The following is a 26556-nucleotide window of genomic DNA, read 5'->3' as shown; positions in this document are numbered from 1 at the left end:
TTTACGAAATTGAATGATGAAGGGAAATGTTAGCATTGGGAATTTATTTTAGATGTAGGCATATCCTACTGGCCTGACATAGCCAGGTGGGTTGAGGCGTTCGACTCGTAATCTTATGGTCGCGGGTTCGAATCCCCGTCGCACCAAACATGCTCACCCTTTCAGTCGTGGGGACGTTATAATGTGACGGTCAATCGCACTACTCGTTGGGAAAAGAGTTAGCGGTGGATGATGACGACTAGCTGCCTTCTCTCTAATCTTACACTTCTAAACTAGGGACGTCCAGCGTAGATAGTCCTCGTGTAGTTTTGCACGACATTCAAATCGAACCAAATCCTCTGATCTTCGAATCATGAAACTTTCAAGTGATATTTTATTTTCAGAATCTACGTATCCCCCTCTAAACCCAGCAAACCAAAAAACGCTGATCGCATGCAAGTTTAGATCGTTAAAGAAACTTACAATATTCTCAATTACTTAAGTATTTAACCACTTTGCTATGGCGATCATAAGTCACCCCAGAAGCGAAAGATTAGTTTAAAAGATTACAAAATTAGTGTAATGGTCACTGTCTGTACGAATTCAAAGTAGTTTAACGTAACTTGTAATAAATGCATCTTTTCAAGCCACAATTGACATAATGATACAAAAAACAACCAAGAAGATGAAGAAACTTTCCAAACACGTCAGTAATAAAGTAATAGAGAAGCACAGATCAGAAAAAATTAAAAGTCAATGATTGTTTCTTTGAGTACGGTGAAGTCCGTCATTAAGAAGTGAAATACCTTTCATGAATATATGCACAATGTCTTTCTCCAACGACAGAGAGAGATCAAGCACCGAGTGGTGTAGATGCTGCACAGCTTAGAGTTTTTTGCCAGGAGAAACATATTGTTACACACATTATGGGTTTTAAAGGACTCTAGAATTGTGAATACCCTAAAGACGAAATTACAGTGACAAGTCATTACATTACTACTCAGAAATAAGGTAAACATGTTCATCCAACATATATTTCTTAGACATGAACATCAATATGTGTCTCTGATGTTACAAGTGTTCTGCAAAATGAAATATATGATATGCTGCTATCACCACCATAGGTCAATGTGGGCGAGTTGAAGCAGATTCCTTCCATGGTATTTTGTCTAAGCTTTCTTAACATATCAGGAATATCACTCAAAGACGAATGGTCCTATATTTGATGTTGAGCATTGACAGAACAACTCGTGGTTTGATCAAGCTTTTGATTAAGTTGCACTGACAAATTGACGAGATGGAGAATAAAGCTATTGATTAAACCAAACTCTAAACTCAAAGGAAAGATGCCACATAAAACTTCGTTCGTTATGCATGAACTTTCCTAATCTCTACAGAAAGCCATATCTCACTAGGGAATAAACATGTTTTTGAGAATATATACATGGATACGACAAATTATAGACTATGAAACAAAATAACAAATAGTATCACACAGTGAAGCAGTATCTTTAGTGAATAAAGGAGTTTTGACACATTGTATGAAATGACAAATCGCTAAGCGACAGCCTCAGAAGCAGTTCCTTAGTGAGATCGTTTTCGTAAGGTAAACAAAAAAAACAAACTTGTGTTCAGATGATACGTAGCTATCGACAAATATATTCTGGTATCTCAACTCAATTGTACAGAATGGGCCTCTCAAGACATCCTATTACGATTGCGCTGCATTTGCAACCACTCCCTTCTCCCAGATGGTGAATGAGACGTCTATCTATTTATATCTGCTACCAAGTTATTTTTGTAAAAGTACTGTATGGGATCACAGACCAAGTGATGCAGTAAAGAGACTAATTGAAAGGTTTGGGGGTCATTTCAGTTCATTTTGAGCTGTGAGGTGCTGATATCTCAGGACGACTGGAATTAACACTTTTACTAATAAAGAAGAGAACAACGTTTCGACCTTCTTAGGTCATCTTAAGGTTAACAAAGAGAGATTTTGCAACTGACCGTTATCGAGAATATGTCTTAAGGACGAGAGTGTAAACAGGTATGGGATTGTAATGGTTGTTGCAGTTGGATGTTATGTTATTAATTAGTATAGTCATAAAGGTATTCCATTATTTTCTGATTTTGTGTTTGTTTATATCTGTTTCCCTACTTAGTATATGGGTGTTTCCTATGGCTATGTTGTCTTTATTTGATTTACGGTGTTCAAAAATGTGTGAAGATGTTTTTTTTTATTCTTTGAATCTGGTTTCCATTTTTTCCCCAATACAGAAATTGTGGCAGTTGTTCCATTGTATTTTATAAATAATGTTGGTGTTGTGTTTGTCAATGTAGTTTTTACATAGTATGAATTTTGAATAAATTTAGTGTTTACTGGAATGTTGTGTTTTGTTATAAGTATTTTCCAAGTGTTAGTTGTGTTTTCACTGATGCCGGAAATATATGGTACACAGTAGTGTAAGGTTTTGTAACTTGTTGTATCTTGGGATTTATTATCACTTGTTTGTTATCTAGGTGTGTACGTATAATTCTTTCAATTAGATTTGGAGGAAAGTTATTGATATTGATGAAGTGTTGTTTCATTTTGTTGATTTCATCGTCAATTTTATGTTGAGTTTTTGTTTTATTTAATATGCTGAGCCCCAGGGCATGAATAGTTCAGTATAGGCGATTTTTTGTGGATTTATTTTTTGAATCGTGTATCTGTTCTTGTGATCTTGAGGTTGAGAAATATGACTTGATTTCATTTCCTGTTCACAGGTAAACTTAATGTTGGGGTGTATCGAGTTAATGCGACTGAAATAAACTGTTCTGTAGATGTGAATTCAGCAATTGTATCAATAACATACCTGTACAGTATAGTGGTGGGTGTAAGACTAAATTGATCGCTTGAGATTCAATCTGTGTCATAAAAATGTTGGCTAGAACTGGTAACACGGGTTTCTCCATACTTAGACCATTTATTTTTAAGTAGTTTTGGTCATTGAACATAAAGTTAATTTTGGTGGTAGTGAATTCTATAATGGTTGCTAATTGGTTACTTCAAGTGGGTTTCTTGTCATCACGAATGTGAGGTGTTTAATATGTCGCAGGTACATTAATGTGAAGCTTGTACAAGTGCCACGGAAACATTAATCTACCTTGGGGTGTATCAAACACTTAGAGTAAATCTGCCTTTCTAGCTATTTGATACAGGTTCCTCTTAGATAGAAGGTAATAACAAAAGGTAAATGAAGATGCGTGATTCTAACTGATCAAATAATGTCACCCGACAGACACATTTAATATCCGTAATCTTAGAAAAGAATCTACTCTATAAAAATCCATATGTATATGTAACACATGTACGGCATTTATGTGAAAAAATACATTCAATATCCATAATATTGGTATCAGCAGTCGTGATTGCACAAAAATTCATAAGAGATGCCTCAGGTGACTTGACTATTATATTTTTACATGGAATAGCTGCTTGAAGTATTCAGTGACTGAATGGGCAGGCCATGAAAAAAAAAATGTTTACGTAATCTAAAATAGATTATGAGCTTAGGAAACCCGGAAGGGATGATCGTTTACAGAATGATAATGCTGCAAGAGGATAATTTTGTTGTATTTCAAGGACTAGGTTTGTAAAATGGAAACACTAACACAGTGTTTTTCTATATTATAAACTAGTATGTTGGTTATCTACAGAAACTGATGCTGCCAGTAAATCTTATATGGATAATATAAATCTTACATTCTATGATTTTGGAATTTTTGTGTATAATGTGTGACGTACTTACTAATATATATTTATTTTAATATCGATGCTCTTATAAGTTAAATTTACATTTAGAAATGTACCTACTTTATACTGTTAAATATGCATTGCGAAATACTCGTCTATTCACTAAAGTTGTAGAAGGTTCTTGAGTGTAAGAATTAACAGTGGATTATGTCTGAATATAAATGATAATGATCTTCAGTATTGCTGTACAAGCTGAAATTTCTAGAAACTCGCCTCATGCTTACAGCCAATACAACGCTCCATCAGACATTATACATTAATGGTTTACTACAGTTGGTGGTATACTACAAATCTCGGAAGTTATAATTGTGGTTAACGCTTATCAATCACAAACTTCAAATATATTGACTAGGAATACTTATGAATTTCGAGTATCATAAGTCATTTACATTTAGCGGATTCACATTAGACATAACTGTTTATATGTAGACATTGTATAACTTCAGGTGTAAAAAGCTCACGTGTAATAAAGAAAACACAGAGCTATCTAGCTCTACGTTTAGTGAATTGTAAAACAATAACTCGAAACAAACCCACTCATCACGAATACTTGATAGGATATCAATTAAATTCCGGAACAGATAGAAAACTCAATGTTATTTGTAAACTTGTCAAACATTTTATATAAATCATTAATTGTAATAAATATTATTACAAAATGTATTATTATTTTTATATTAAAATATATTTGATTTAAGAAAGAAAACTAGGTGTATCAATCTTGTTGGCAAATATCATAAATTTGATACATATCAATATTTAATTGACTTCTTAATTTAAATTATCAGTTAACTCAGTTTTATTTTATTTCAGATTGTAATATATACCATAATAAACTGGGACTTGTCTGTGAGATCAAAATCAGAGACAAAATTCGTTATAAATTGAAATTTAAATCATAATTCAATTTATATTTATTTGTGTTAACAATATTTTATTGAATCACCTTCTCTCGAAAAGCTAAAAAAATATGACAAAAGTGTATTGATTGAAATTGCCAAAGTTTATGAAAGAAGTTAAGAAATGAATTAGAGAAAATAAAAAATACTAGTCGATAATCATTTTTGTTTGAGGAAATATTAGAGCAATACTCTGGTGTACCCACTAGTCAATCGAGGATAAGTGATAATCGTTAGAGATCCAACTTAAACTTAAACGTATTGAATATGAATGTAAGTGAACTCATATCGAAGACAAAAAATAGAAGTAAAAGCTAATGCCGAGGCCGAAAGAGGAAGTAAACGTTTCGAGGCCGAACAAGCTCGTGTAGAAGTCGAAAAAAACAAATTCTTATTATATTCGAGAAAGAACAAGTCCCTAAAGAAGCCAAGGAAAAATAAGCTCGTATTAAAATTTAGAAAAAGAAAAAACAAACAAGTTCATATAAAAGATGAAAAAGAGAAAGAACAAGCGAGTATGAAAGCTTAAACAGAAAATAAACGTCCCAAAGCCAAAAATTATCGCTCTGTAGCCGAAAGAAAAATTATGCTGAATGAAATTAAATTTAGATTAAACTCCAATTAACCAAAGCAAAAACAACCAAACAAATTTGAACTTAATAGGTGTGTTAATGTCACAGCACCATTTAATAAAAATTCAGGTTGCAAATATTTTGAACATTTCAAGAAGGTCATCAAAAATGGTCATTATTGCTATAAAGTGTTTAACCAGTGAAGCACAAGTAACCCGGAATGAATGATCGTTGACAGAATGATAATGCTCAAAGGATAATTTTGTTGTACATGATTGATTAGACTTGCACAATGGAAATACCAACATAGTATTTCTCTAGATAGCAAAAATAGTCTGTTTATTGAGATTTCTGACCCTGTAAACCATTTTGGAATGAAAAGAAATAAAGCAGCATTAATGTTGAACAATACAGGTCATAATACTTTCAGGAAAAAACAAAATAAATACAAAGATTCAGCTTATTTTTAACTGGTTTTCAGCTAGGTGAAACACAACTGTTACCTAGCGAGGAACATAATACCACACACATAGTTTATTTCACTAGTATCAGTAGCAATAAACTGTAACTTTGCATTTAGTGATCCATAAACTCTCAAGCAAGAAATAGTACAAACTTTGAACAATATTAAACATTGAAGGACATCAGGGTGTAAAAACAGTTTTACTGGCTCATTTATGCCAATATGTTTAGCGATGATTTAGATACTTAACTGTATGATGCCCAGAGGAAAACCACGTAAAACTGGGACAATTTAGGCAAAGATAATTGGTTTTCAGTTTCAGAGAAACCATTTACTAAATATGTATAAATACCTTGCCAGAGGTACTCTCAATGTGTCCACAACAAAGAATAACACAACGAAAACCGACACTATTAGTAAAACACTAGTTGCAGTATTTTTCATGTAATTCACCGTGTGGATGGCATACAATGACGACCAGCAGCCATAACATCACGCTTACAAGGACCAAAATTTTAGGAAACATTGAAGTTTCCACCAGCAGCCTGACATTCCTCAATAAAAAATCATCACCTCAGGAAGTTTACAGCTGCAAATACATGTTTTTAATACGTTTATAGGTAAGTATATACATATCCTGGCTAATGTTAGCACAAACACACACAAGTTAATACCAAACGTAAATAGTGAGTAACACTCAGAACTCGGACAACACTGGCCAAAGCCAGCGAGTCAGGCAAAACTGCTTACAATTTTATGTATTAGTAGACACACATAAATAAACTGTAAAAATTAAACGTAGTGAGTAATAAAGAATACTAAGATATGAGGGAGTCCTATGGATACATAGCTAGTACGAATAAAGAAAACAAACAATCTGATGATATTGGATGAGGCAAAATCTTGGCAATAGCCCCAAGGATTCGTCTTATTTAATTTTTCGTGTTAACTAACAATGTCTTTACGGTTTTCGACGTCGAACATCTAAAGCGTAATTTTTACAATGGGTGAGTTTCAGAGGGGCAGAATTTGCACATCACCAAATCGTGCAAAAAGCTACTCTGTAGTAGTCGCATGTTTTGGGGAGGAAGTGATTACTTTTTAAAAATATAAATTATTTATGTTAAAAAGTAGCATTCCCTATGAAACTTCTAATATTAGTAGCACAGAAATTTAGCCTATAATTGTATATAAGTATCTGTAACGAGAAATAGAAGGCTGTAAACTTCCTTGCTCTCAATTTTTGTATATTTCCCACCGTACATATATATATATTACTTCTATGAAGAAACATTGAAAACAACGTTACATGAACAGACACATATGAACAACTGGATAAAAGTTCTTTTGTACTAAATATTGTAAATGATATTAATATAAATTTTAAAGCAGAGTAGTCACAATCAATTATTTATTGTAAAAACTTCATAATTTGTAATTTGCGATTGTGCTTCCATCTAGCCTCCTACCTACAAATTATCTTATATACTGATTTAAAGAAATCCTCCTACCATAATAGTATTATTCGGTCTTTTAACTTCTCAGGGTGTTCGACTCACGATGTCAGTCAGGGTTGAAGGTTCCAATCTCCTTGTCACCGAACACATTCTCCCTTTCAGTCGATGAGGTATTATTTTGTGACAGTCAATATTCATTGGTAAAAGAGTTGCCCAAGAACTGGGAGTAGACGATGTTGAATAGCTGTCTTCTTTCTAGTCTATCACCAGTAAGTTAGGGGTGAGTAGAGTAGATAGCCCACAAAAATATTGGCGTGAAATTTATATTTAATCGTCTTTTAAATTTTTTCTTCCAGTGAATGAATATAAATATGAACTTTTAGAATTATTTATTTCTGTGTTACTTTCATGTGAATGAACATTATATTATAGGCGTAATAGTTCCTTCAGTTTCGTTTGTTTTAGAGTAAAGCAACATTGAGATATCTGTTATTTTCAAGCGGAGAATCGGAACACATGTCTTAGCGCTGTAAACCTGCACACTTACCACTGTCCACTTATAAAGCAATACCTTCGAGGAAACAATCTTTAGATAGTAAACAAATACTCGAAAATTTCTAATAAACAGTTTCATTAGACATTCTAGTGTATCAGAAATAAATGTAGTATTGTTTCTAAAATGTACAAAACAAACAAAATTGCAGTAAATAGTGTATTTTGTATTCTTCCGTAAAGCAGTGTTCATGGTATGGATTTATGTTGTGACTGATTGTTTTCGTTGGACGTTCACAAATACACTCGAGGGTGTCTTTAGTGTGCCATTTGTATACCAGAAAACAGCGCCTTGCTTGCCAGGTGCGAACACAATTCAGGATCTTTTATGACTTGCACTGCAGAATAAATCCTGGAACTTCTTTTGTTGAGTTTTCTAGCGAGTCCTTATCACAAAAAGTTCAGAATAACTAGATATATGAAGTATACTTTCAAAACATATACTTAAGCGCTAAGAGAGAAATGGGAGAGAAATGGGGAGAGAAATGTTTGGTGTTACTTTCTGGCAAATCTCAAAAATATATATTTAATAATTTGGAATGTTTGGTGTTATTTTCTAGTAAATCACAGATTTATATATATATAAATACTTTTAATTAGGATTACTTTTTCATTGAAATTGATCAAGATTTTCTGATCTCGAAATATTTTATTTTATTTTATTTTCAATAGTTGTTAAGTAACCGATAATACCTACACAATTTAGTCCTTTCCAGAGCACATGTTTATACTACATATTTATGGATATGACATTTACATAACTCATGAATTATAGAATAAGAGAAAACAGAGACAATCAATCCACATTATATCTAACAAAATATCTTATTCTTGTGAATATTGTTAGTAGTACTTGCCAATCCACACTTTGTGTAATAAAATTACTGATCTTCATTAAAAGTGTTAGTAATTTTAGTAAAATATCTGTTTTGTTTAAAATAACTGCAATGGTGAACAATCCATATTGACTGTAACAAAATCACGGATCATGATGAAAAGCTTTAATATGGTATGGACTACATATCTATTTTTCTCATCGTTTGCTCTCTACCATATGTCGAGGCTTACAAGCTTAAATTATTGTTTTTATCTCTGCCATTCACTTAACTTACGATACTGAAAAAAGAACTGATGAACATGATGTTCAGAACCGCAATAATTTTATATAGAATATCTATACACTAAAACTTAAGAATTCTTTATTCATACCACTGTTTATCTTCTATCTGTGTAAGTTCAAATCAAATATTAGTACCTCTATCGGTGTGTTTCTTATGCATGGCTACACATTTAAAGTTAAAAAGTTAAAGTTTCAACTCATACAGAGTTGTGTATATACAATCAGACTTTGGAGTTTGTAGCTTTAAAGATGTAAACTTGCATAAGAAACAGACCCACAGGCATCTGTGATTTTTTTGTAGAGAAAGTAACATGTACTGTATCGCCGTGGCCTCAGAGGCCATTTTGAAGTCAAACAAGACGATCAATTAGTCTTAAAATAAAAAGGCGTTTTTTTTTTTATTTTGGTTATGTATGATCAAGGGGGTTAATATTTGTGTTCTTTCTCTCTACGGGGACTTCTCCTAATAATTACATTCCTGATCAGTTATGTTTCAAAACGAGTTGAAAACTTTATTTGTACTCTTCCCCTTCTTTCTTGTACTTGTACATGCCTACTTTCTAACACTCTTTAAATGGAAAACATTGGTGCTATCTCTTGAAAGTGCTTGCACGCTCCCCCAACTAAATTGGTTTGCATCAGCCATATCTTTTGCTTTGCTTGGATGTACTAGCTAGAATCAGCTATACAATGACTTTACAGAAACGATTGGTATCGGTAAATATTCATTCACGTTGGTTTGCAATGAGTAGAAAATATATAAGTTATTAATTTAATAAAACGATGATAAAGTGTTGAAGTAGGCTGAACACAACACTGGACTACACAGTACAGAGGTCGGGAATTTTCTTTTAGAAACTTCAAATGCCATGCAAAGTACATGCAAGAAGCAGGAATAATGTATAATAGTTTTGCTTTGATCAAAATAGTGTTTGCAGATTTTAATTTTTTTATTTTTACTTATTCTAATCAAGATATTTAATTAGGTGAAACAATAATTTTGATTTTTTTTGCGAAAAAGTGATGAATAATGTCGAGTTAACCCAAACAATTAAGGATATTTGAAGTCACTTTCATTAGAGCAATGCTGAGTACTCTGTTAGTTCATAATATGAGCAAATATGGTAGTCATCTATTTGTCAAAGAATTAGGTAAGGATAAAAGGAATTGGATTTAGTTTCAAACAACAAATAAAAATATATTTAAATTAGTAAGAAATCGGTAAAACGAACGCAGGATTCTTGGATTCTTTAAAGTTCTTGGCTAGTAGATTAGATAGACTTTCAAATAATTTAAAAAAGAACACTTCAAAAACATAAGGAAGTATTTTCCAATAGATAAGCTCGGCCTTGTAACAAACATGGAATTCATACTTTTGATTATATAGATTAATATGCAAAATGAAATGAAACTGAATTGCCACCAAAAGAAAGGCTTTGCAGTATATTGAACGAATGTGATATCTTAGGTGAAGACTACAAAGAAACACAAAATGATGGGGAGAGTTTAAAAAACAAAACATGGGAAAATGTTCTTAAGTTTATGTAAAGACTTATATTTTGTTATTAGTAAATGTTTTCTAGAACATTATAAACCTTTTAAAAACATAAATTATACCTTGTTTGGTACTGCACACTGTTCGACTGATCATGCGATGCACTGTTAAATATGGTTGATATAAAGTTAGAATTAGTTACTAAATAAGATATCGTATAATTGCTTGTGAAAAACATTCGTGAACGTTTAATACAGTATTGTAAAATATTTAGTGAAAGAGATAATAAATATATGAATATTTTGATCGTAATAAAGAATCTACTTATATATATAGACTGATAACCTATAAGGATAAGCAATGAATCAATTTTACCATATAACGGATTTAAATGAAGTTATGCAAATGTCGATGTAATGAAAGTAAGTGATTATCTGGAAAAGGGTATATTTAGGAAGTAGATTTAGAATATCCACACGAAATACATTACTATGATTCACATATAACCACATCATCAGAAAACAGAGCAGCAACTAAATAAATAAAATTAACGACAACTCTATATTATAAGAATAAATAATAAATCAATATTTAGCATTATGAATGGAACAAAAGAAAATTCGCAGAGCGTTAAAATTAAAGCAATTTGATTGGCTTAAGAAATATATTGATTTAATACACTAAAGAAACCGGTAAATAATTATAGTTGGAAAAACAACTATGGAAAGTATTAGAAAGCGAGTTGACCTAAGATTATGTTTTAATCCAAACAGAGTTGAAAAGTAAATAGGTAAGCCAAGGATAGAACAATATTTAAAGAAAATTATCTGATATTCATGTAAATAAAACAAAAATACAATCCAGTAAACCAATTTATGTTGCTATGAGCATTTTAGATCTTTCGAAAGCATTGATATGTGATTTCCACTGTAAATTCATGAAGCCAAATTATGGAGATGACTTACAATTATTAAACCAAGTTACCAATTCTTCTATTTGTGAAATAAAAAACGGACAACTTCTATAATGATATAAAATACAACGTTTGTTTATACTTCAGACTTTTTAATAAACAATTCTTATAATGTTTTGCGATAGACAAATAAGTATGGGATAAAATGGAAAATGAAAATGGCACAGGCCTACAACAGTTTTGCTGTCTTGAAAAATTTACATGTCCTAGAGTAATTCTTGTACATTGGATCCAAAAAATATCCAATTTCTCTACCACTTACAGCTTTTTCTCAAAATTTAACATGTACTCTTAATAAACGAATCAGTTTCATTAAAATCAGGTTACATTTTGTTATGCTTACAATGATGACAGCCACTGGCTGTAGTTTTTCTAGATCAATCGCAAGTTTTGTTGATCATTTTAGAACTCACAAAAAATACACCGTTAATATATAAACCGTTAACAGGCCGTGTAATATATCATCCCTGGATAGTAGTTGTTTCTGGGTTCACTTTGACATTATTTTTTTTCTTTTCATTATTACTTATTGTTGCTGTGACAATAATATTCATATTTTCTAAATCGGATTTGTGTCTATTAGCCGTAGCTCTTGATTTACAATAAGTAATACATGCTTCATCCACTTTGTTAATACCAGGGTGGCTTTTAGCTGGATATTTTGAAAGTTTATTAAAGGGTCTACAGTACTGAAATCCGAGTAGATGCATTTTGGACAAATTAAATTTATCTTGCATCCAGCCAATCCGATCATGTTCTATGATCTATATCCATTTAACTTTGCTTGCTTAATCTACTTCTCCCTTGGAAAGTATTTTAATCAGTGATTGAAATATTTTTTCTTTACATTAATTTTTCTTCAGTCGTATTTTTATATTTAAATAAACTTAGCATATCATTGAAAAAGTTATAAAACCTTATATATTCTTCTTTTCTAGCGGATATGCTTAGATACTTTTCAATTACTTCAATGACATTGTTTCTAAAATCAAAACAAAATTTGTAGCTTCTCCGATACACAAGTATTTTCTTTTCTAAATGCTCCTTCACTTACTATAGTGATAATTATTCGGAGTTAAAATTCCTTTTATATCTGATTTTACGATCTAATAATAAATATCATATTCTCCTTTTATAGGCTTTCTAAATATTTCTTATATTTTTGAATAATTTTAAATTCACAATTTTCTTTAATGTTCTGTTTTATTTCTATATCTTGAAATTTGAAAAAAAGAATAATTAACTAGAGTTTCTTACGACATAAACTGGAGCTGAATAATAAGTTTCTGATAGATAAAGTATTAAAACATTTTTGTTTCTTCCTTGGATTAAAAAGTCAACTAGTTTATATTGTTCCTTTTCCAATTATACAAATATAAAAAACAACAAGATTTCTATTTACTGGTTCTCAGCAATCAACATTTATCAGAATAATATTTTTCTTTACTTTTTATAAAATTATAGCAGAAGAATATCTGGCATTCCTCAGATGAAAATGGTTTTGGTTTAATCAACCTTATTAATTGTTATTGTTTGCTAAGAATCAGAATTATTTCTTTGCTTAACTAAATATTTTGATTAGAATCAACAAAAATAGTAATTTGCGCAAAAAAGTAAAACTTTCCCGAAGCTTTCTGTTTCAAAATTTAAAGTTGTCAAAATAAAATTTCCTACCCTTTGGTGTCCGAATTTCTTCTGTGTGGTCAAATATAATTTGTAGCTTACTCTGATTTTATTATCGTTCTATTTAAATACTAATTGTTTCATTCAATTTTTGTTGCAACTCAACGTAAATGAAATTAGCAGATACCAAACGTTTTTGTAATGACATTGTATAGCTGATTTGTGTGAGTACACGTAAGCAAAGCAAAATATATGCCTGAAATATTCGATTTATTTGAAAGAGTGTTCACGCATGTTAAAAAAAAAAGCGCCACCATTTTTTCAATTAAGGAGAGTAGCAACAAATGTGTAGATGAAAGAGAGAGGGGAAATGTGTCAATAAAGGCGCCAAAAAGCTGTTTTAACTCGCAAATGATCATGGATAGAATATCTAGATGTCCTCACACAGAAAAGAAACGGAAATAATAGCCCGCTTGATTACATTACCCAAAAAAAATCTAGTTTTCAGTTTGAGACCAATGGGTCGTCTTGTTTGCCAAGCGTTGCAATATTGGTCACTTTGGCTTCAATATGAGGCCACGGCCACATAGCCCATTTTCATTTCATACAGAGTTATATATAATTAGAGTTTGTAGCTTTAAAGATGTAAACTTGCATAAGAAACAGACCCACAGACATTCCTGACTTTTTTATATAGATAGTACGTTTTCTAAGAAAGTTTCATCTATTTCACCAGCCAATCCTCAAATTCAAGTTATTTTGGGCAACATAAGAATAAGTTAATCTACGAAACCTTGAGCATGGTCAAATATATCAAGCTAAAGGTTTTAAAATACTGAGTCAACATATGTAATTTAATCTCAAGTTGATTAACAAATCAAAGTTATGAGCTAAAAGTTTGTTCTTGATAAGGTTACAGCAATTTTATAGACTACAATTGTTGTTTGTTTGTTTTTGGAATTTCGCACAAAGGTACTCGAGGGCTATCTGTGCTAGCTGTCCCTAATTTAGCAGTGTAAGACTAGAGGGAAGGCAGCTACTCATCACCACCCACCGCCAACTCTTGGGATACTCTTTTACCAACGAATAGTGGGATTGACTGTCACTGTATAACGCCCCCACGGCTGGGAGGGCAAGCATGTTTAGCGCGACACGGGCGCGAACCCGCGACCCTCGGATTACGAGTCGCACGCCTTACGCGTTTGGCCATGCCAGGCCGCTATAGACTACTATACGGCGGCTAAAAATAATTACAGAAAATGAAAAAAAAAATGAAGATTTTAATGAAACATTCGAAAATAATATAAGTGAATTAGAAAGAAGTTAGAAATAGGAAATTGATAATATTAATCACATAGTAATGCTTTTAATAAAAAACCTTACAGTAAAACATAATAATTGAAATTAATTCTTGAATAGAAAACAGTGTGAAAAAATAATAAAATTATAAATGTTTGCAAATCTTACATTCTACAATTTTGGAATTTTTGTGTATAATGTGATGTATTTTATTAATATATATTTATTTTAATATCGATATTCGTATAAGTTAAATTTATATTTAGAAATGTACCTACTTTATACTGTTAAATATGCATTGCGAAATTCTCGTCTATCCACTAAAGTTGTAGAAGGTTCTTGAGTGTAGGAATTAACAATGTGCTATGTCTGAATGTAAATGATAATGATCATCAGTATTGTTGTGCAAGCTGAAATTTCTAGAAATTCGCCTCATGCTTATAGCCAACACAACGACCAGCAAACAGTATGCATTATTGGTTTACTACAGTTGGTGGTATGCTACAAATCTCGGAAATTATAACTGTGATTAACGGTTATCAATCAGGAACTTCAGATATATTGACCAGGAATACTTATGAATTTTTAACATTATAAGTCATTTACATTTAGCGGATTCACATTGGACATAACTGTTTAAATAAAGACATTATATAACTTCAGGTGTGAAAAGCTCACATGTAAGAAAAAACGAACACAGAGCTCTCTAGCTCGGCGTTAAGTGAATTGTAGAATAACAACTCGAAACTACTCCACTCATCACGAATACTTGATAGGATATCAGTTAAATTCCGGAACAGGTAGAAAACGCAATATTGTTTGTAAACTTGTCAAACTTTTTTATACAAATTATTATTTGTAATAAATATTATTATAAACACTATTATTGTTTGTATATTAAAATATTTTTGCTTTGAAAAAGAAAACTGGGTATATCAATCTTGTTGGCATATATCATAAATTTGATTCACGTCAACATTTATCTGACAACTAAATTTAAATTATCAGTTAACTCAGTGTCAAGTTATTTCAAATTGTAATACATACCATAATAATCTGAGGCTCGTCTGTGAGATCAAAATCAGAGACAAAATTAGTTCTAAATTAATATTCAAATCATATTTCAATTTATATTTATTTGTGTTAGCAACATTTTCTTGAATCACTCTCTCTCGAAAAAGTAAAAAAGTATATAACAAAAGTGAATTGATTGAAATTGCCAAAATTTTTAAAATATGTTAAAAAATCAATTAAAGAAAATAAAAATAATCATCGGGGTTAAGTGATAAACATAATTTAGAGTTCCAACTTAAACGTATTGAAAACGTAAAAAAACTCATATTGAAGCCAAGAAAAGAGAAAGAAAAAGCTAGTATCGAGGCGGAAAGAGGGGGTAAACGTCGCGGGCCCAAACTGATTCATATAGAAGCCGAGAAAGAACAAGTTTTTATTAAAGTGGAGAAAGAACATGCCCGTATAAAAGCTGAGGAAGAATAAGTTCGTATTTAAGTTGGGAAAGAGAAAAAAAAAGTTCGTATGAAGACTGAAAAAGAAAAAGAACAAGCTAGTATGGAAACTTAAACAGAAAATAAACTCTTAAAACCATAAAAGTTCGCCTTGTTCATGAAAAAGAAATTATGCTGAATGAAATGAAGTTTAGATTCAACTCCAATTAACCAAAGCAAAAAAAAACCTAAACAAATCTGAACTTAAACGACATGTTAATGATCCACCATTTAATGAAAACGCAGGTGATAAATATATTGAAAAGGTTACCCAAATCATGAAATACCCACCAAACATGGCCATTATTGCTACAAAGTGCTTTAAATGGTGAAGCACAAGAAGGCTATGTGTTTTTTCTTGAGAATATCCTCATCACACCGAACATGTTTGCCCCTTCAGCCGTTGTAACGTTATAACGTGACAGTCAATCAAACTATTCATTGGTAATATAGTAGGCCAAAAATGGCGGTAGGCGGTATTGACTAGTTCTCTTCCCTCTAGACTTACTCTGCTAAATTAAGAATGGCTAGTACAGATAGTCCTGCTGTAGCTTTGTCCCAAAAAAGTAAACAAAAAATAGAAAAGATTGTATGAATTATGATAATGTTAATGCAGCTGTTCTCAAAGTGTAGGAATATGCACCAGAGACCTATCGCCAAAGATTTCGAGGTTATTGAAAGCAAGATGATCACACATATGGAACTTGCCTACGAAAAAGAAAAGATTTATTTTAATCGGTGGTGTTATTCTATGCATATTGCAAACAGTTTTGACAACTGCCTAATTGAATAATTTATAATTTTGTGTACGTAATTTACATGGATTAAAAAATGAAACACTCATGAAGCAGCTGCTCTTTCAAATGACAACACTTTAACACAAAAATTCGTATTTCTTAAAAAGTAATTATTATAATTTCACCAAAACCTTATATCTATTTAATCAATTAAATTTTACGTGATTCTGAGTCGCCTCAATCATTGTTGTTAGAAGGTGTTTTGCCTTTACATTCGCGTTATGCCATTCGTGAGCCTATTATTTCTCAGGGTATTGATCCTCTGGCTGAGACTAGTTATGAAGATACATTGTAGAATGGATGACGGCTGTCTGTTGTAGAGACGTAAGTTTAGAGTACGACATTTCGAAAGTCTTCCGCCTTTCGTCTTCAGGTCAATGTGTGTGTAGGTGTTGTCGGTGTTTTACACTTACCTGGTGGATTGTGGAGAGCGTGTTATGATTGGCTGGATTATCACTGTTTCTGATTGGAGAAGAGATTTCCTGTAGATTCAACTTATGTTAGCCACAGATTTCTCACCTATAATCCGAAATCTCTGTTTAGTGAAGGTTTAACAGTGCCAATATAAGTTAATTCTTTGATTTTTCTTATCCTCCAGAATTTGTCTGTGTCGATAATTTTTGTTTTTTTCTCAGTTTATTCTGTGTCCAGTTGACGGGGCGTGCTCTGCAATGGCTGAATCTTGTGTTTTCATGAGTTCTACATGAATACTATGCCTAAAAAAATTATCAAGAGACTAGTTATGGTTAGAGTAAGACCTACTCTTTCAATAAGGGTTTATCAATATTGTTGTGAAGAAATTTGGTTGCTATCAAAGTCGTTGCAGAACCTAAAATTGTTAGCAAAATCCTTTACCGTTTCATCTAAAGGTGATATTGTCATTGAAGAGAATTGCAACGTGCATGTCGCTGCGACTCGAGCTCAAGCTAAAAAACAAACCAAAAACAAATGATAAGCATGTACTCAGACTATGATACTATCCATTTGTTTCAGACTTTTTTGGATCCAACAGAAATATTCTGAATAATTGTCTCACTGATAATTCCTCAGTGAGTGATAATAAAGGACGTGAGGGATGTGGTTCATCAGGTGAAGTTGTGTTTTCTGGAAACAATTGATCACTGAAAAAGCAAAGGATCCACATATCTCTTCAATATTTAAATATGTACTCCACAGAAATGAACTGCAGAAAGTTTAATGTGATTATATTGTGTTATGTACTGCCATGATTATTGAAGTTGTATAACTCTTTGACAATGTATTTAATGTATTGTTTACACTGTACATATATTGTTACGTATTATATTTTATTTTGGACGAGCCTCCTGTTTATTATGTCACATAAGTTATGTATTACTCTTTCGAATAACTGGAAATTTGAATTTAGATGATTCAATGTTAATGTGTATCATATTTATTTAATTTCCCACAAGATTCATATACGAAATTTTCTTTCTTAAACAAATTAATATTCAGGCTACACTACAATTTATAATAACAGGTATTACAAATAATTATTTATATATAACAGCTACAACGTTACAACAATACTGAGTCTTATGTCTGGTCTAGAACTGAATTTTTTCTCAACAATCCCTGTCTACGACGAGCAAATTAATTCTTTGTTGATACACCTGTACACTTCTTTTGACGGCTGGCTGGCTGGAAACATAAGTATATGCAAGCGACAATATATAATGTCATCGCGGAAATACTACTATCCGAAGTTTATTTACTGAAGTTGAACGGTTTGTAACGTTCGAAATCTATAAAGGTTCTTGGTCCAATTTTGTAATTTTTCGGTGAATAAGCGTTAATTTTAGTTATAGCTTGCGAGGCCTATAACACGCTGACTATAGCTGACCAATAATAATATGTCTCTTGGTGCGTCGGATTATATAGTTTATGGCGAGATTCTTGAATGTTCAACTATACTGTAAGAAACGTGGGTATTAAAATAAACGTATAACGGTAAATCCTTTATAGTATATATATATATATATATTATACCTAGTCAATTTTTAATTCTCTGAAAAGGGAGGTATGTGACGGAATCACTATTATATATATTTTTTTAATATCAATGTTTGTGTAAGTTGAATTTATACGTAATTGACAGTGTTAAATACGTATTACGAAATTCGTGCGTATTTACCAAAGTTGTAGAAGATTATAAATTGTATTATTATTTTATATTTAAATATATATTAGTTTTAAGAAAGAAAACCGTGTGTATCAATATTATTGGCAAATATCACAAATTTGATAGATATAGACAAATAATTAATTTTAAAATTAAATTATAACTGAATTCAATTTCAAAATGTTTAAAGTTGCAATATATAAGAAATTATATTCATATTGGAGAAATAATTAATTCAATTTTATAAATGCAAATCTTATAGATTCGAAAATGGTACTCAAAAAAGATTTTTCGTTTTATTTTAGGATTTGTAAAATAATGCTAAGATTTACGTTTACATTAAAATTGATAATAATCTAATAATAATATTTAAAATCGATAAAAATATTTATTTACCAATTTTTCTGGTATAGCTTTGAATAATGACGATGTTAAGATACATGTATTTGCAGAAATTCATAAATTCATGGATTACAAGCTATAATTTTAGAGTAATAATAATGTATGAATGAAGAATCTGGAACACCTCCATAGAATGAATCATCAATTTTCCATTTTAGGCTGATACAAAAATACCTAAATAAATGGAAACATTTTAAAAGTTAAACTCTGTTGGTCAATATAATATTGAAACTCGTAATCTGACGAAACGAAAATATACATAATGTGGTTAAGTTGTAGGTATACTTTTGTGCAAATTACAAATATTTGTTAAAAATGAACTATGTGAATATTTTAGACAAAACCACATTGCAAAATATGCAGTTGAATCAAAGCCTTAATCGTATTATTATAAATTCGTTGACTTCTCGTTGTCTTATAGGGAACGAAAATAAATTAATTGAAAAAGATATTGAGGATTTGAAAAAAATGAAAAATTTTAGTTTTTGTTTATAAAGGAATGAAAGTTTTGGAAATAATAAATGAACTAATACCATTGACTTTATGTCAAAGTGAAAATAAAGGAAGATTTTTAAATTATACATTTAAATTATGTTATTTGTTTTGCTATATTCATCTTTATTAAAAAGTGTAATTCTTCAATTTTGTGCAGTGGGTGTATAATATTTTTACGATATCTGGCGGCAATCAAACCATTTTTGCTTTCCCGTATTGGATATTGAAAATCTGTACCAATACCCACGAGGTAGCTTCTGACGGGGGAAGGTGCCTCTCAGAAGTACAATTGTAAGTCTGCGAACTTATAACGCGAGAAACCAGGTTTCGATGATCGTGGCGGGAAGAGCAATGACAGCCATTTTGTAGCTTTTTTCATACTTATAAATATCAATCAACCCAACCTTTTGGGGGAGGCAAAATTAGAAGGGAACGAACCTAAATTTTAAAGGTTTTAATTTTCGGTGTTATTTGATGATTTCATTATAAAAATAAAAAACTTAAATTTGCAGCATATTTTTGGTCTACCTTTTGCTTCCATGGGTTATTTTGAAACTGGACATTAGAACAAGAATAACGTTCTTCAGTTCATTCTTCTTAAGGAAACAACATGAAGAATACAGTGCATCATGATAAGTGTAACTATAGAGAGAGAGTAGCGAAACCATTTTGCTGAAGTACCTGGCGGGATAAAAATAAATAATGGATAATTCTAAAGATTGATACTTTGAGGAATTATGAAGTTTAAAAATAGCTTCAAAGCAGCATATTATAATACCATTTACTAATGAAAATATAACTTGTTCTCAGAAAACTTTATTTTTATGATTTTGTTTTTGAAAATATCTACCACATTGTTATTGTGTAATTTAACTTACAGTCCAAATGAACCTGAAAAGATAGTATTTTGTTATGAAAACAGACATTTAACATTTCAAGAGTATAACAATAAATAAAGTTATATTAAATGTATCGTTTTAAATAACAATATTAGTATAAGCTATTTTCTATTGCTACTGACGTTCATGGTCCTGTCGAATCCCTGTATGTTTAAAGCTTGTAATTTTATATTAGACTGAAGTAATTGATTAAGCATGGCGTAGTGGTGAGGTATCAAATTCTATATCCGAAGATCCACAGTGTGTGTGTGTGTGTGTGTAACGATTTGCCACTGACCGTGACATTTAGTTTCGATCTTCGATTGAGAATAACCATGTAGACAACGGATGCTAATGATTAGTTGCCCTATTTGTAGTCGGTTAATTGGCAGTTCTGGAGTAGGCCCAGCATGGCCAAGTGTGTTGAGGCATTCGACTCGTAATCCAAGGGTCGCGAGTTCAAATCCCAGTCGCACCAAACATGCTCACCCTTTCAGCCTAGAGGGCCTTATAATGTGACGGTCAATCCCACCTTTCATTGGTAACAGAGTACCCCAAGAGTTGGCGGTGGGTGGTGATGACTAGCTGCCTTCCCGCTAGTCTTACACTGCTAAATTAGGGACAGCTAGCGCAGATAGCCCTCGAGTAGTTTTGCGCGAAATTCAAAACAAACAAACAAACAGTTCTGGAGTATGGGTGATTAAAATTAAATCTTAAGGATTTAAGAATGGATATCTTTATCTTTAATTATTCGCACCATGTAGATAAAATATTTTCCATTTTTATAAGCTGCAAATTAAAATTATGTCTTAAAACATAGTTTTTAAAAATAAAAAATAATGAGATAATGTTAATCTTTTGAGGTCATTTGTGTGTAATATTATTTGCTTTCGACTTTTATCCAGTAAAACGTAAACAAAGATTTGAAGATGAAAATTAAACCAAAGGTAAAAATTTAAACCAAAACTTAAACATTTAACTCGTTATATTTTTACGAATATGTAAGAATCTCCGACAAAACCTTTTTTATATTAATATGATTGCTGTTCCCAATGTTAAATTAATACTCTTGTTATTCCAACAAATTACCTTTGTTGTCATCTTAAAAATTAGTTTCTTAATTTCAGGTATTGATTTACATTTAATAGTATTTCATAATTTTACTTAAAAGTTAAAAATATTGAAATTTTCAGTGCATAGAAAACTGTAAAAATTATAAACAAGGTTATGTAACATATTGTATCAAGTGTGAGATTCGTGTAGTTTCATATGAACTTATAACATTATTTAATTTCATCTGGTCAACAAGATTTTTTTCATTATAGGATTTTTCAGCAATTGTATGTACTTTCAGCTTTCATTACTTTCTCTTAATAGGTTAATTTTTTTACATCTTTATTCTTGAAAGTGAGTTATTAAAACATGAAAAATAAGGGCATGATAGGTTATTCAAAGTTGGGATCTCGTGGTAAATAGGCTGCACATTAAAAAGAGAAAAAGAACGTTAAGATAGATTGAATTCATTCTGCATTTAAAAACGAATTAGGAAAACTAAAATATAAAATCTTGAGCTGAAATTACTTGAGAGGCCTTTCTTCTGAATAACGCTTTGTCATTATATGAGGTAAAATTGCGCACTTTTTCAAAACCTTCTTTTTAGAAAACTGATTATAGTTTACTGTCATGAAAGCAATTTAGTCAAGAACTGGTCGTTAGATTAAGGCAAACTGATATCTATTTCGCAGGGTTGAAATGGTACGTCTTCTTACCTTATTTATGGAACTGCGCTCGATAATTTTTGTTTTGATGAACAAACTTTACATGAGGCTCTCCTTTCTACTTCAAATCTTTAAAATTTAAAACACTTAAACCTTTACATGAGTTCTTGTTTAATCATATGAATGCATTTTCTTTTGTTTTTGTGTTTCCTTAGAGTTGGTGCAAAAGTTACATCATCTGAACATTTTTAAGCGTTTCAAATAATATAACTAATGAAATAATGGATTCATACAAGTAATATAAGCGCTACATTCTCGAACATAATTTGGATTTCGAAAGTAGAATATCCGTTACACCTTATGTATATGAAGTTAATATATCTGAAATTACCCAATATAATTATAGAAAACATTTGTAATTCAAGTCTTGGTGGCACATGCATAATTCTAAGGTGTATAATTAATGCTTCTGTTTTTTTTTACTTGAAAGAACTGTTATATTTATTACCAGAAAACTAAGGTTTTAATTCAGGAATACATTTCGTATAGTCTTCTCTATTTTCAAACAGATAACATTTCACATATAATTAATAATAATAAAATTATGTAATTTTCTATAACAATTGCATCTCCAGTTATCAAATGCAACAAATAACTGAAGTGCTTTCTACCTATAATATTCTAGGCTTTATGAATCTCTTAAATTTTCAATTCACTTCTTTCCAAGTGTTGAGCTAACAAACACTAGAACTATCAGTAAAAGTTTATTCATAAGATGTGACTTCGTCAAATATTTATATATTTTTATTCTTAAGTTTAGATCGATTTAGTAGCTTTAAACTCTTATTAAGAATTGTTATTTAAAGGTTCAAGTCTGTAACTAGTCAAGATGTCGATAAGCCTATGAACTTATTGTGATATAACAGAATTTGTTTTACGAATAGAAAAAATAACAACATTTTGAAGAAAACAAACAGAAAGTCCATTAGGTTTTTGTTTTGTTTTTACATCCATGGTTCTTTTTTTTTTTTTTTTACAGATATTCAGACGGAATTGGGCCAAATGATTATGGTTTTCAATTTTATTATGTACTCTAAATTCACTTCCCCACTTTTATACATTCTTTAATGTAAATATGAAACACACTTGAAATGGTAATCGTATCTTAAAATCTAATATACTCAAATACATCGTAATAATATTATACGATCGATACCTTAATAGTTAGCTTTTCGCTGTTTGTGGTACAGACTTCAGACTTGCTCCTTTTAGCGGTATTTAGATATTCGATATTAAAAAGGCTTTTTCTTCTTTTATTCATATAAAACATTTTCATATAGTAAGTAACATAAGATATAGTTAGTGAGAAGGTTTCTTATTTAGCCCAGCTTGTAAGATCGAAAACATTTTATTCTGTTGTCATTTTTTTCTTATCTAAATACTCTCTTTGTATATGTTTTCATACTTAAATTTACAATTTACTTCCATATGTTTCTTAGATGTGAATGTTGTTCACGACTTATTTAAGTTCATATTTTCTTTGCTTCTTCATTGGTTTAAATTCTTATTATACATTTACGACTGTTAACATAAGTGCAAAGCAACACAATGGACTATTTTTGTTCTATTCATCACGTATATCGAAACCGAATTTTATTATTATAAAACCTTAAACTTCCCACAGAGCAAAAAGAGAAGCACGCTACCTGGATTACCATTTATATTTAGTCACGACAAGATTAATTGTTTCGCACGAAATATTAAATTCTCACTAAAGTCAACTGGATAATTACTGTTTTTTAAAGTTTAACAATCTATCTTCCTTCCTTTCTTAGTTACTAAGTAGTGAACAACTAATTTACCAAATTATACGATACGGTATGTTAAATATATTTTGAGGAACAGTCTTCAAAATCTAAATAAATTAGAAAGATGCTCGCTTTACACTATCAGCTTCATTCTTGTTAATTATCATGATATCTAAAAAGGTATTTATAATAAAAATTTACAATTAATTTAAATGAACAATTTGATGTTTCATATATGGTATTCTAGTATATATTGGAATTATTGATAGTATTTTAAGTAAAGTTATTTAATAAAAAATATACAATTAATTTAAATGAACAATTTGGTGTTTCATACATGGTAGTATAATATATATTGAATTTTTCGATAGTATTTTAAGTAAAGCTATTTAAATATCTTCTAAACACGATACTGCTTTAAATATGTTATTAATTAATTTATAATTCAATATATTATATTTTCTATAAATGGGAGTTCTAATAGCTTACGAAGTGTTTTTTTATTTTTAGTATTATGAAATTATTGTTTTTTCAACTATTTTCAAAATGCTAAGTAGCATTTATTGTGTTGATTAAACAAGTCTGTTATTAGAAATTTTCATATAATTGAATAGATTCAGCTAACTGTAAAACGTTTCTTACATTTATTAATGACTTTGAGTTATGAATCGACCGGTAGATTGGCACATGAAGAACTGACCTACTACATTTTTTACAAAACATGACACAATATACCGAGAACAAGGAAGCATTTGTCCTTTTAAAGCTGTCCTTGTAAACTCACATTTAAAAAAGTAATGACTTAAACTATTTATTTATTTTGTAAAAATTATCGATTGAAATTTAAACGCATGTAAAGTACAGACAGACAACAATTCATTCCAAAAGTCAATCAGCCTGTTCGAAAAAATAAAACTGATTCCGCTGGGGGCTATTTGACTTTTACAAATCTTAAAAACTTCTGCACTCTATTCTTATTACTTCGTGAATAAAGCACAAATAAAACAGTGAAATTTATTCTATCGACTCCCTAGATAATTTTGTTAACTTCAATAAGATCATCTATTGCACTGATTTACTCGAGAGAAAATAAGATAAGAACTCTTAACCTATTCCTGTGAGATAACTTTTCCATTCTATTAATTATTGAAGTAACTTTCCTATCAGCTCATTTCTCAGTTATTTTGGTGAAAACGTTTAGAAATATTGACCTTTACACTCCAGATATATAATTTCTTTTATTTTAGTCAACGTTCGCTTTTGCGCGGCTTTTTAAAGGTTAATATACAAAACTCGGACAATATCCTTTAATAGATAAGGAGAAAAACTACATATAATACACAAAGCAAGTATAACTAAATTATATATATATATATAAATAATTGAAATAATTACATCTTTGGTTTTCAAATAAATAAGTTTATAGATACAGTCAAACATTGCTTTTCAAAAATTAAAATTAAAATTGCATTTTACTCAAGAAATACAAAAGTATCAAATCTAATTTTGCATTGATCATTATTTTTTTAATCATATCTCTACTTCAGGTACTTCAGTCACATTATCATTACTGATTAATAGCAAATCTAAAACGCATTCTTACTGGTTGGGTCTCTGACTATTTGGTATATAAAACAATGCTAAATTATTTCAAGAGATCTCTCTTTCTCCCTTTGATATCTGACTCCATACAAACACGATTAATTTGTTTAAAACTTAAGTATTTTGGTATTATATTAGTATTCTTACCAATAAGAATCCGGTACTCACTACTCGTGAACTTGATTTTTTCATAACAGGTGGCCAATAAGAATTGTAAGTTAAACATTTATTACCTTTGAAATCTTACACTGTCACGCATATTGATGCAACAACTTTACCACAATTTATTATGTCTTCAACCTATCAAGATGCAGCTTACCTAAGCCGTACAGATCTCTCACACCGCTCTTTTAATAAGCCTATACCGATTAAATATCTTGCAACCAGGGTAACAATAACAGTAATAGTCGTGACAAAAGTGGAAGGTGACGCATTTTGAGATCCATCGGCTATACTTAACAAATAGCATAAGGCATACGGAAAACAAGGGACATGTTAGTCTATCTTGACTGTTCCATCCTCTAAGTCAAATTAAAACTACTAGATAAATAAATTTAAAAATTAAAACCACTCCTTATTATTCGTATGATTAACAAGCTTTCTTTTAATTTACTGTCTCCAGAACATCCAAAGGCAACCCATTCCACAGGCCATCCACCCTATTTAAAAAATAAAATTGTCTTAGCTGAAGACGGATTCTACCTTTCCTAAATCTTTATTTATTTCCATTACTTCTAGAGTTCTCGCTGTTAAGTACGGAAACTTTTGATACATCAGCATTTAAATTTCTTTTATAATCTTAGACACTTCAATCAGATACTGTTTAACTCTTCTTTTTTCAAGGGAAAACAATTTTAAGGATCTTAACTTCTTTTCTGTGACTACCCCTCTATCCAAGGTCCATTTTAGTAACCCTTCTCTGAATCCTATAAAACAATTCAATTTATTTCCTAAGATACGGAGCCCAAGAATGTACACAA

The 26556-nt window shown here is 30.8% G+C and overlaps 1 long non-coding RNA gene across 1 annotated transcript in view; it reads right to left on the bottom strand.

Annotated features, from left to right (window-relative positions):
- Positions 1-25898, bottom strand: part of LOC143227072 (uncharacterized) — a 49030-nt gene extending 23132 nt beyond the window's left edge. Inside the window, exon 1 of the long non-coding RNA XR_013014853.1 lies at positions 25724-25898. This is a non-coding gene — a long non-coding RNA (uncharacterized LOC143227072). The remainder of the gene's footprint in view (positions 1-25723) is intronic.
- Positions 25899-26556: the final 658 nt, after the last annotated feature.

The sequence above is a fragment of the Tachypleus tridentatus genome, chromosome 9 (genome assembly GCF_004210375.1).
Source record: "Tachypleus tridentatus isolate NWPU-2018 chromosome 9, ASM421037v1, whole genome shotgun sequence".
Classification (NCBI taxonomy): Eukaryota; Metazoa; Arthropoda; class Merostomata; order Xiphosura; family Limulidae; genus Tachypleus; species Tachypleus tridentatus.
The sequence above is the reverse complement of the archived record's forward strand: the minus strand, read 5'-3'. Positions and strand labels throughout refer to the sequence as shown.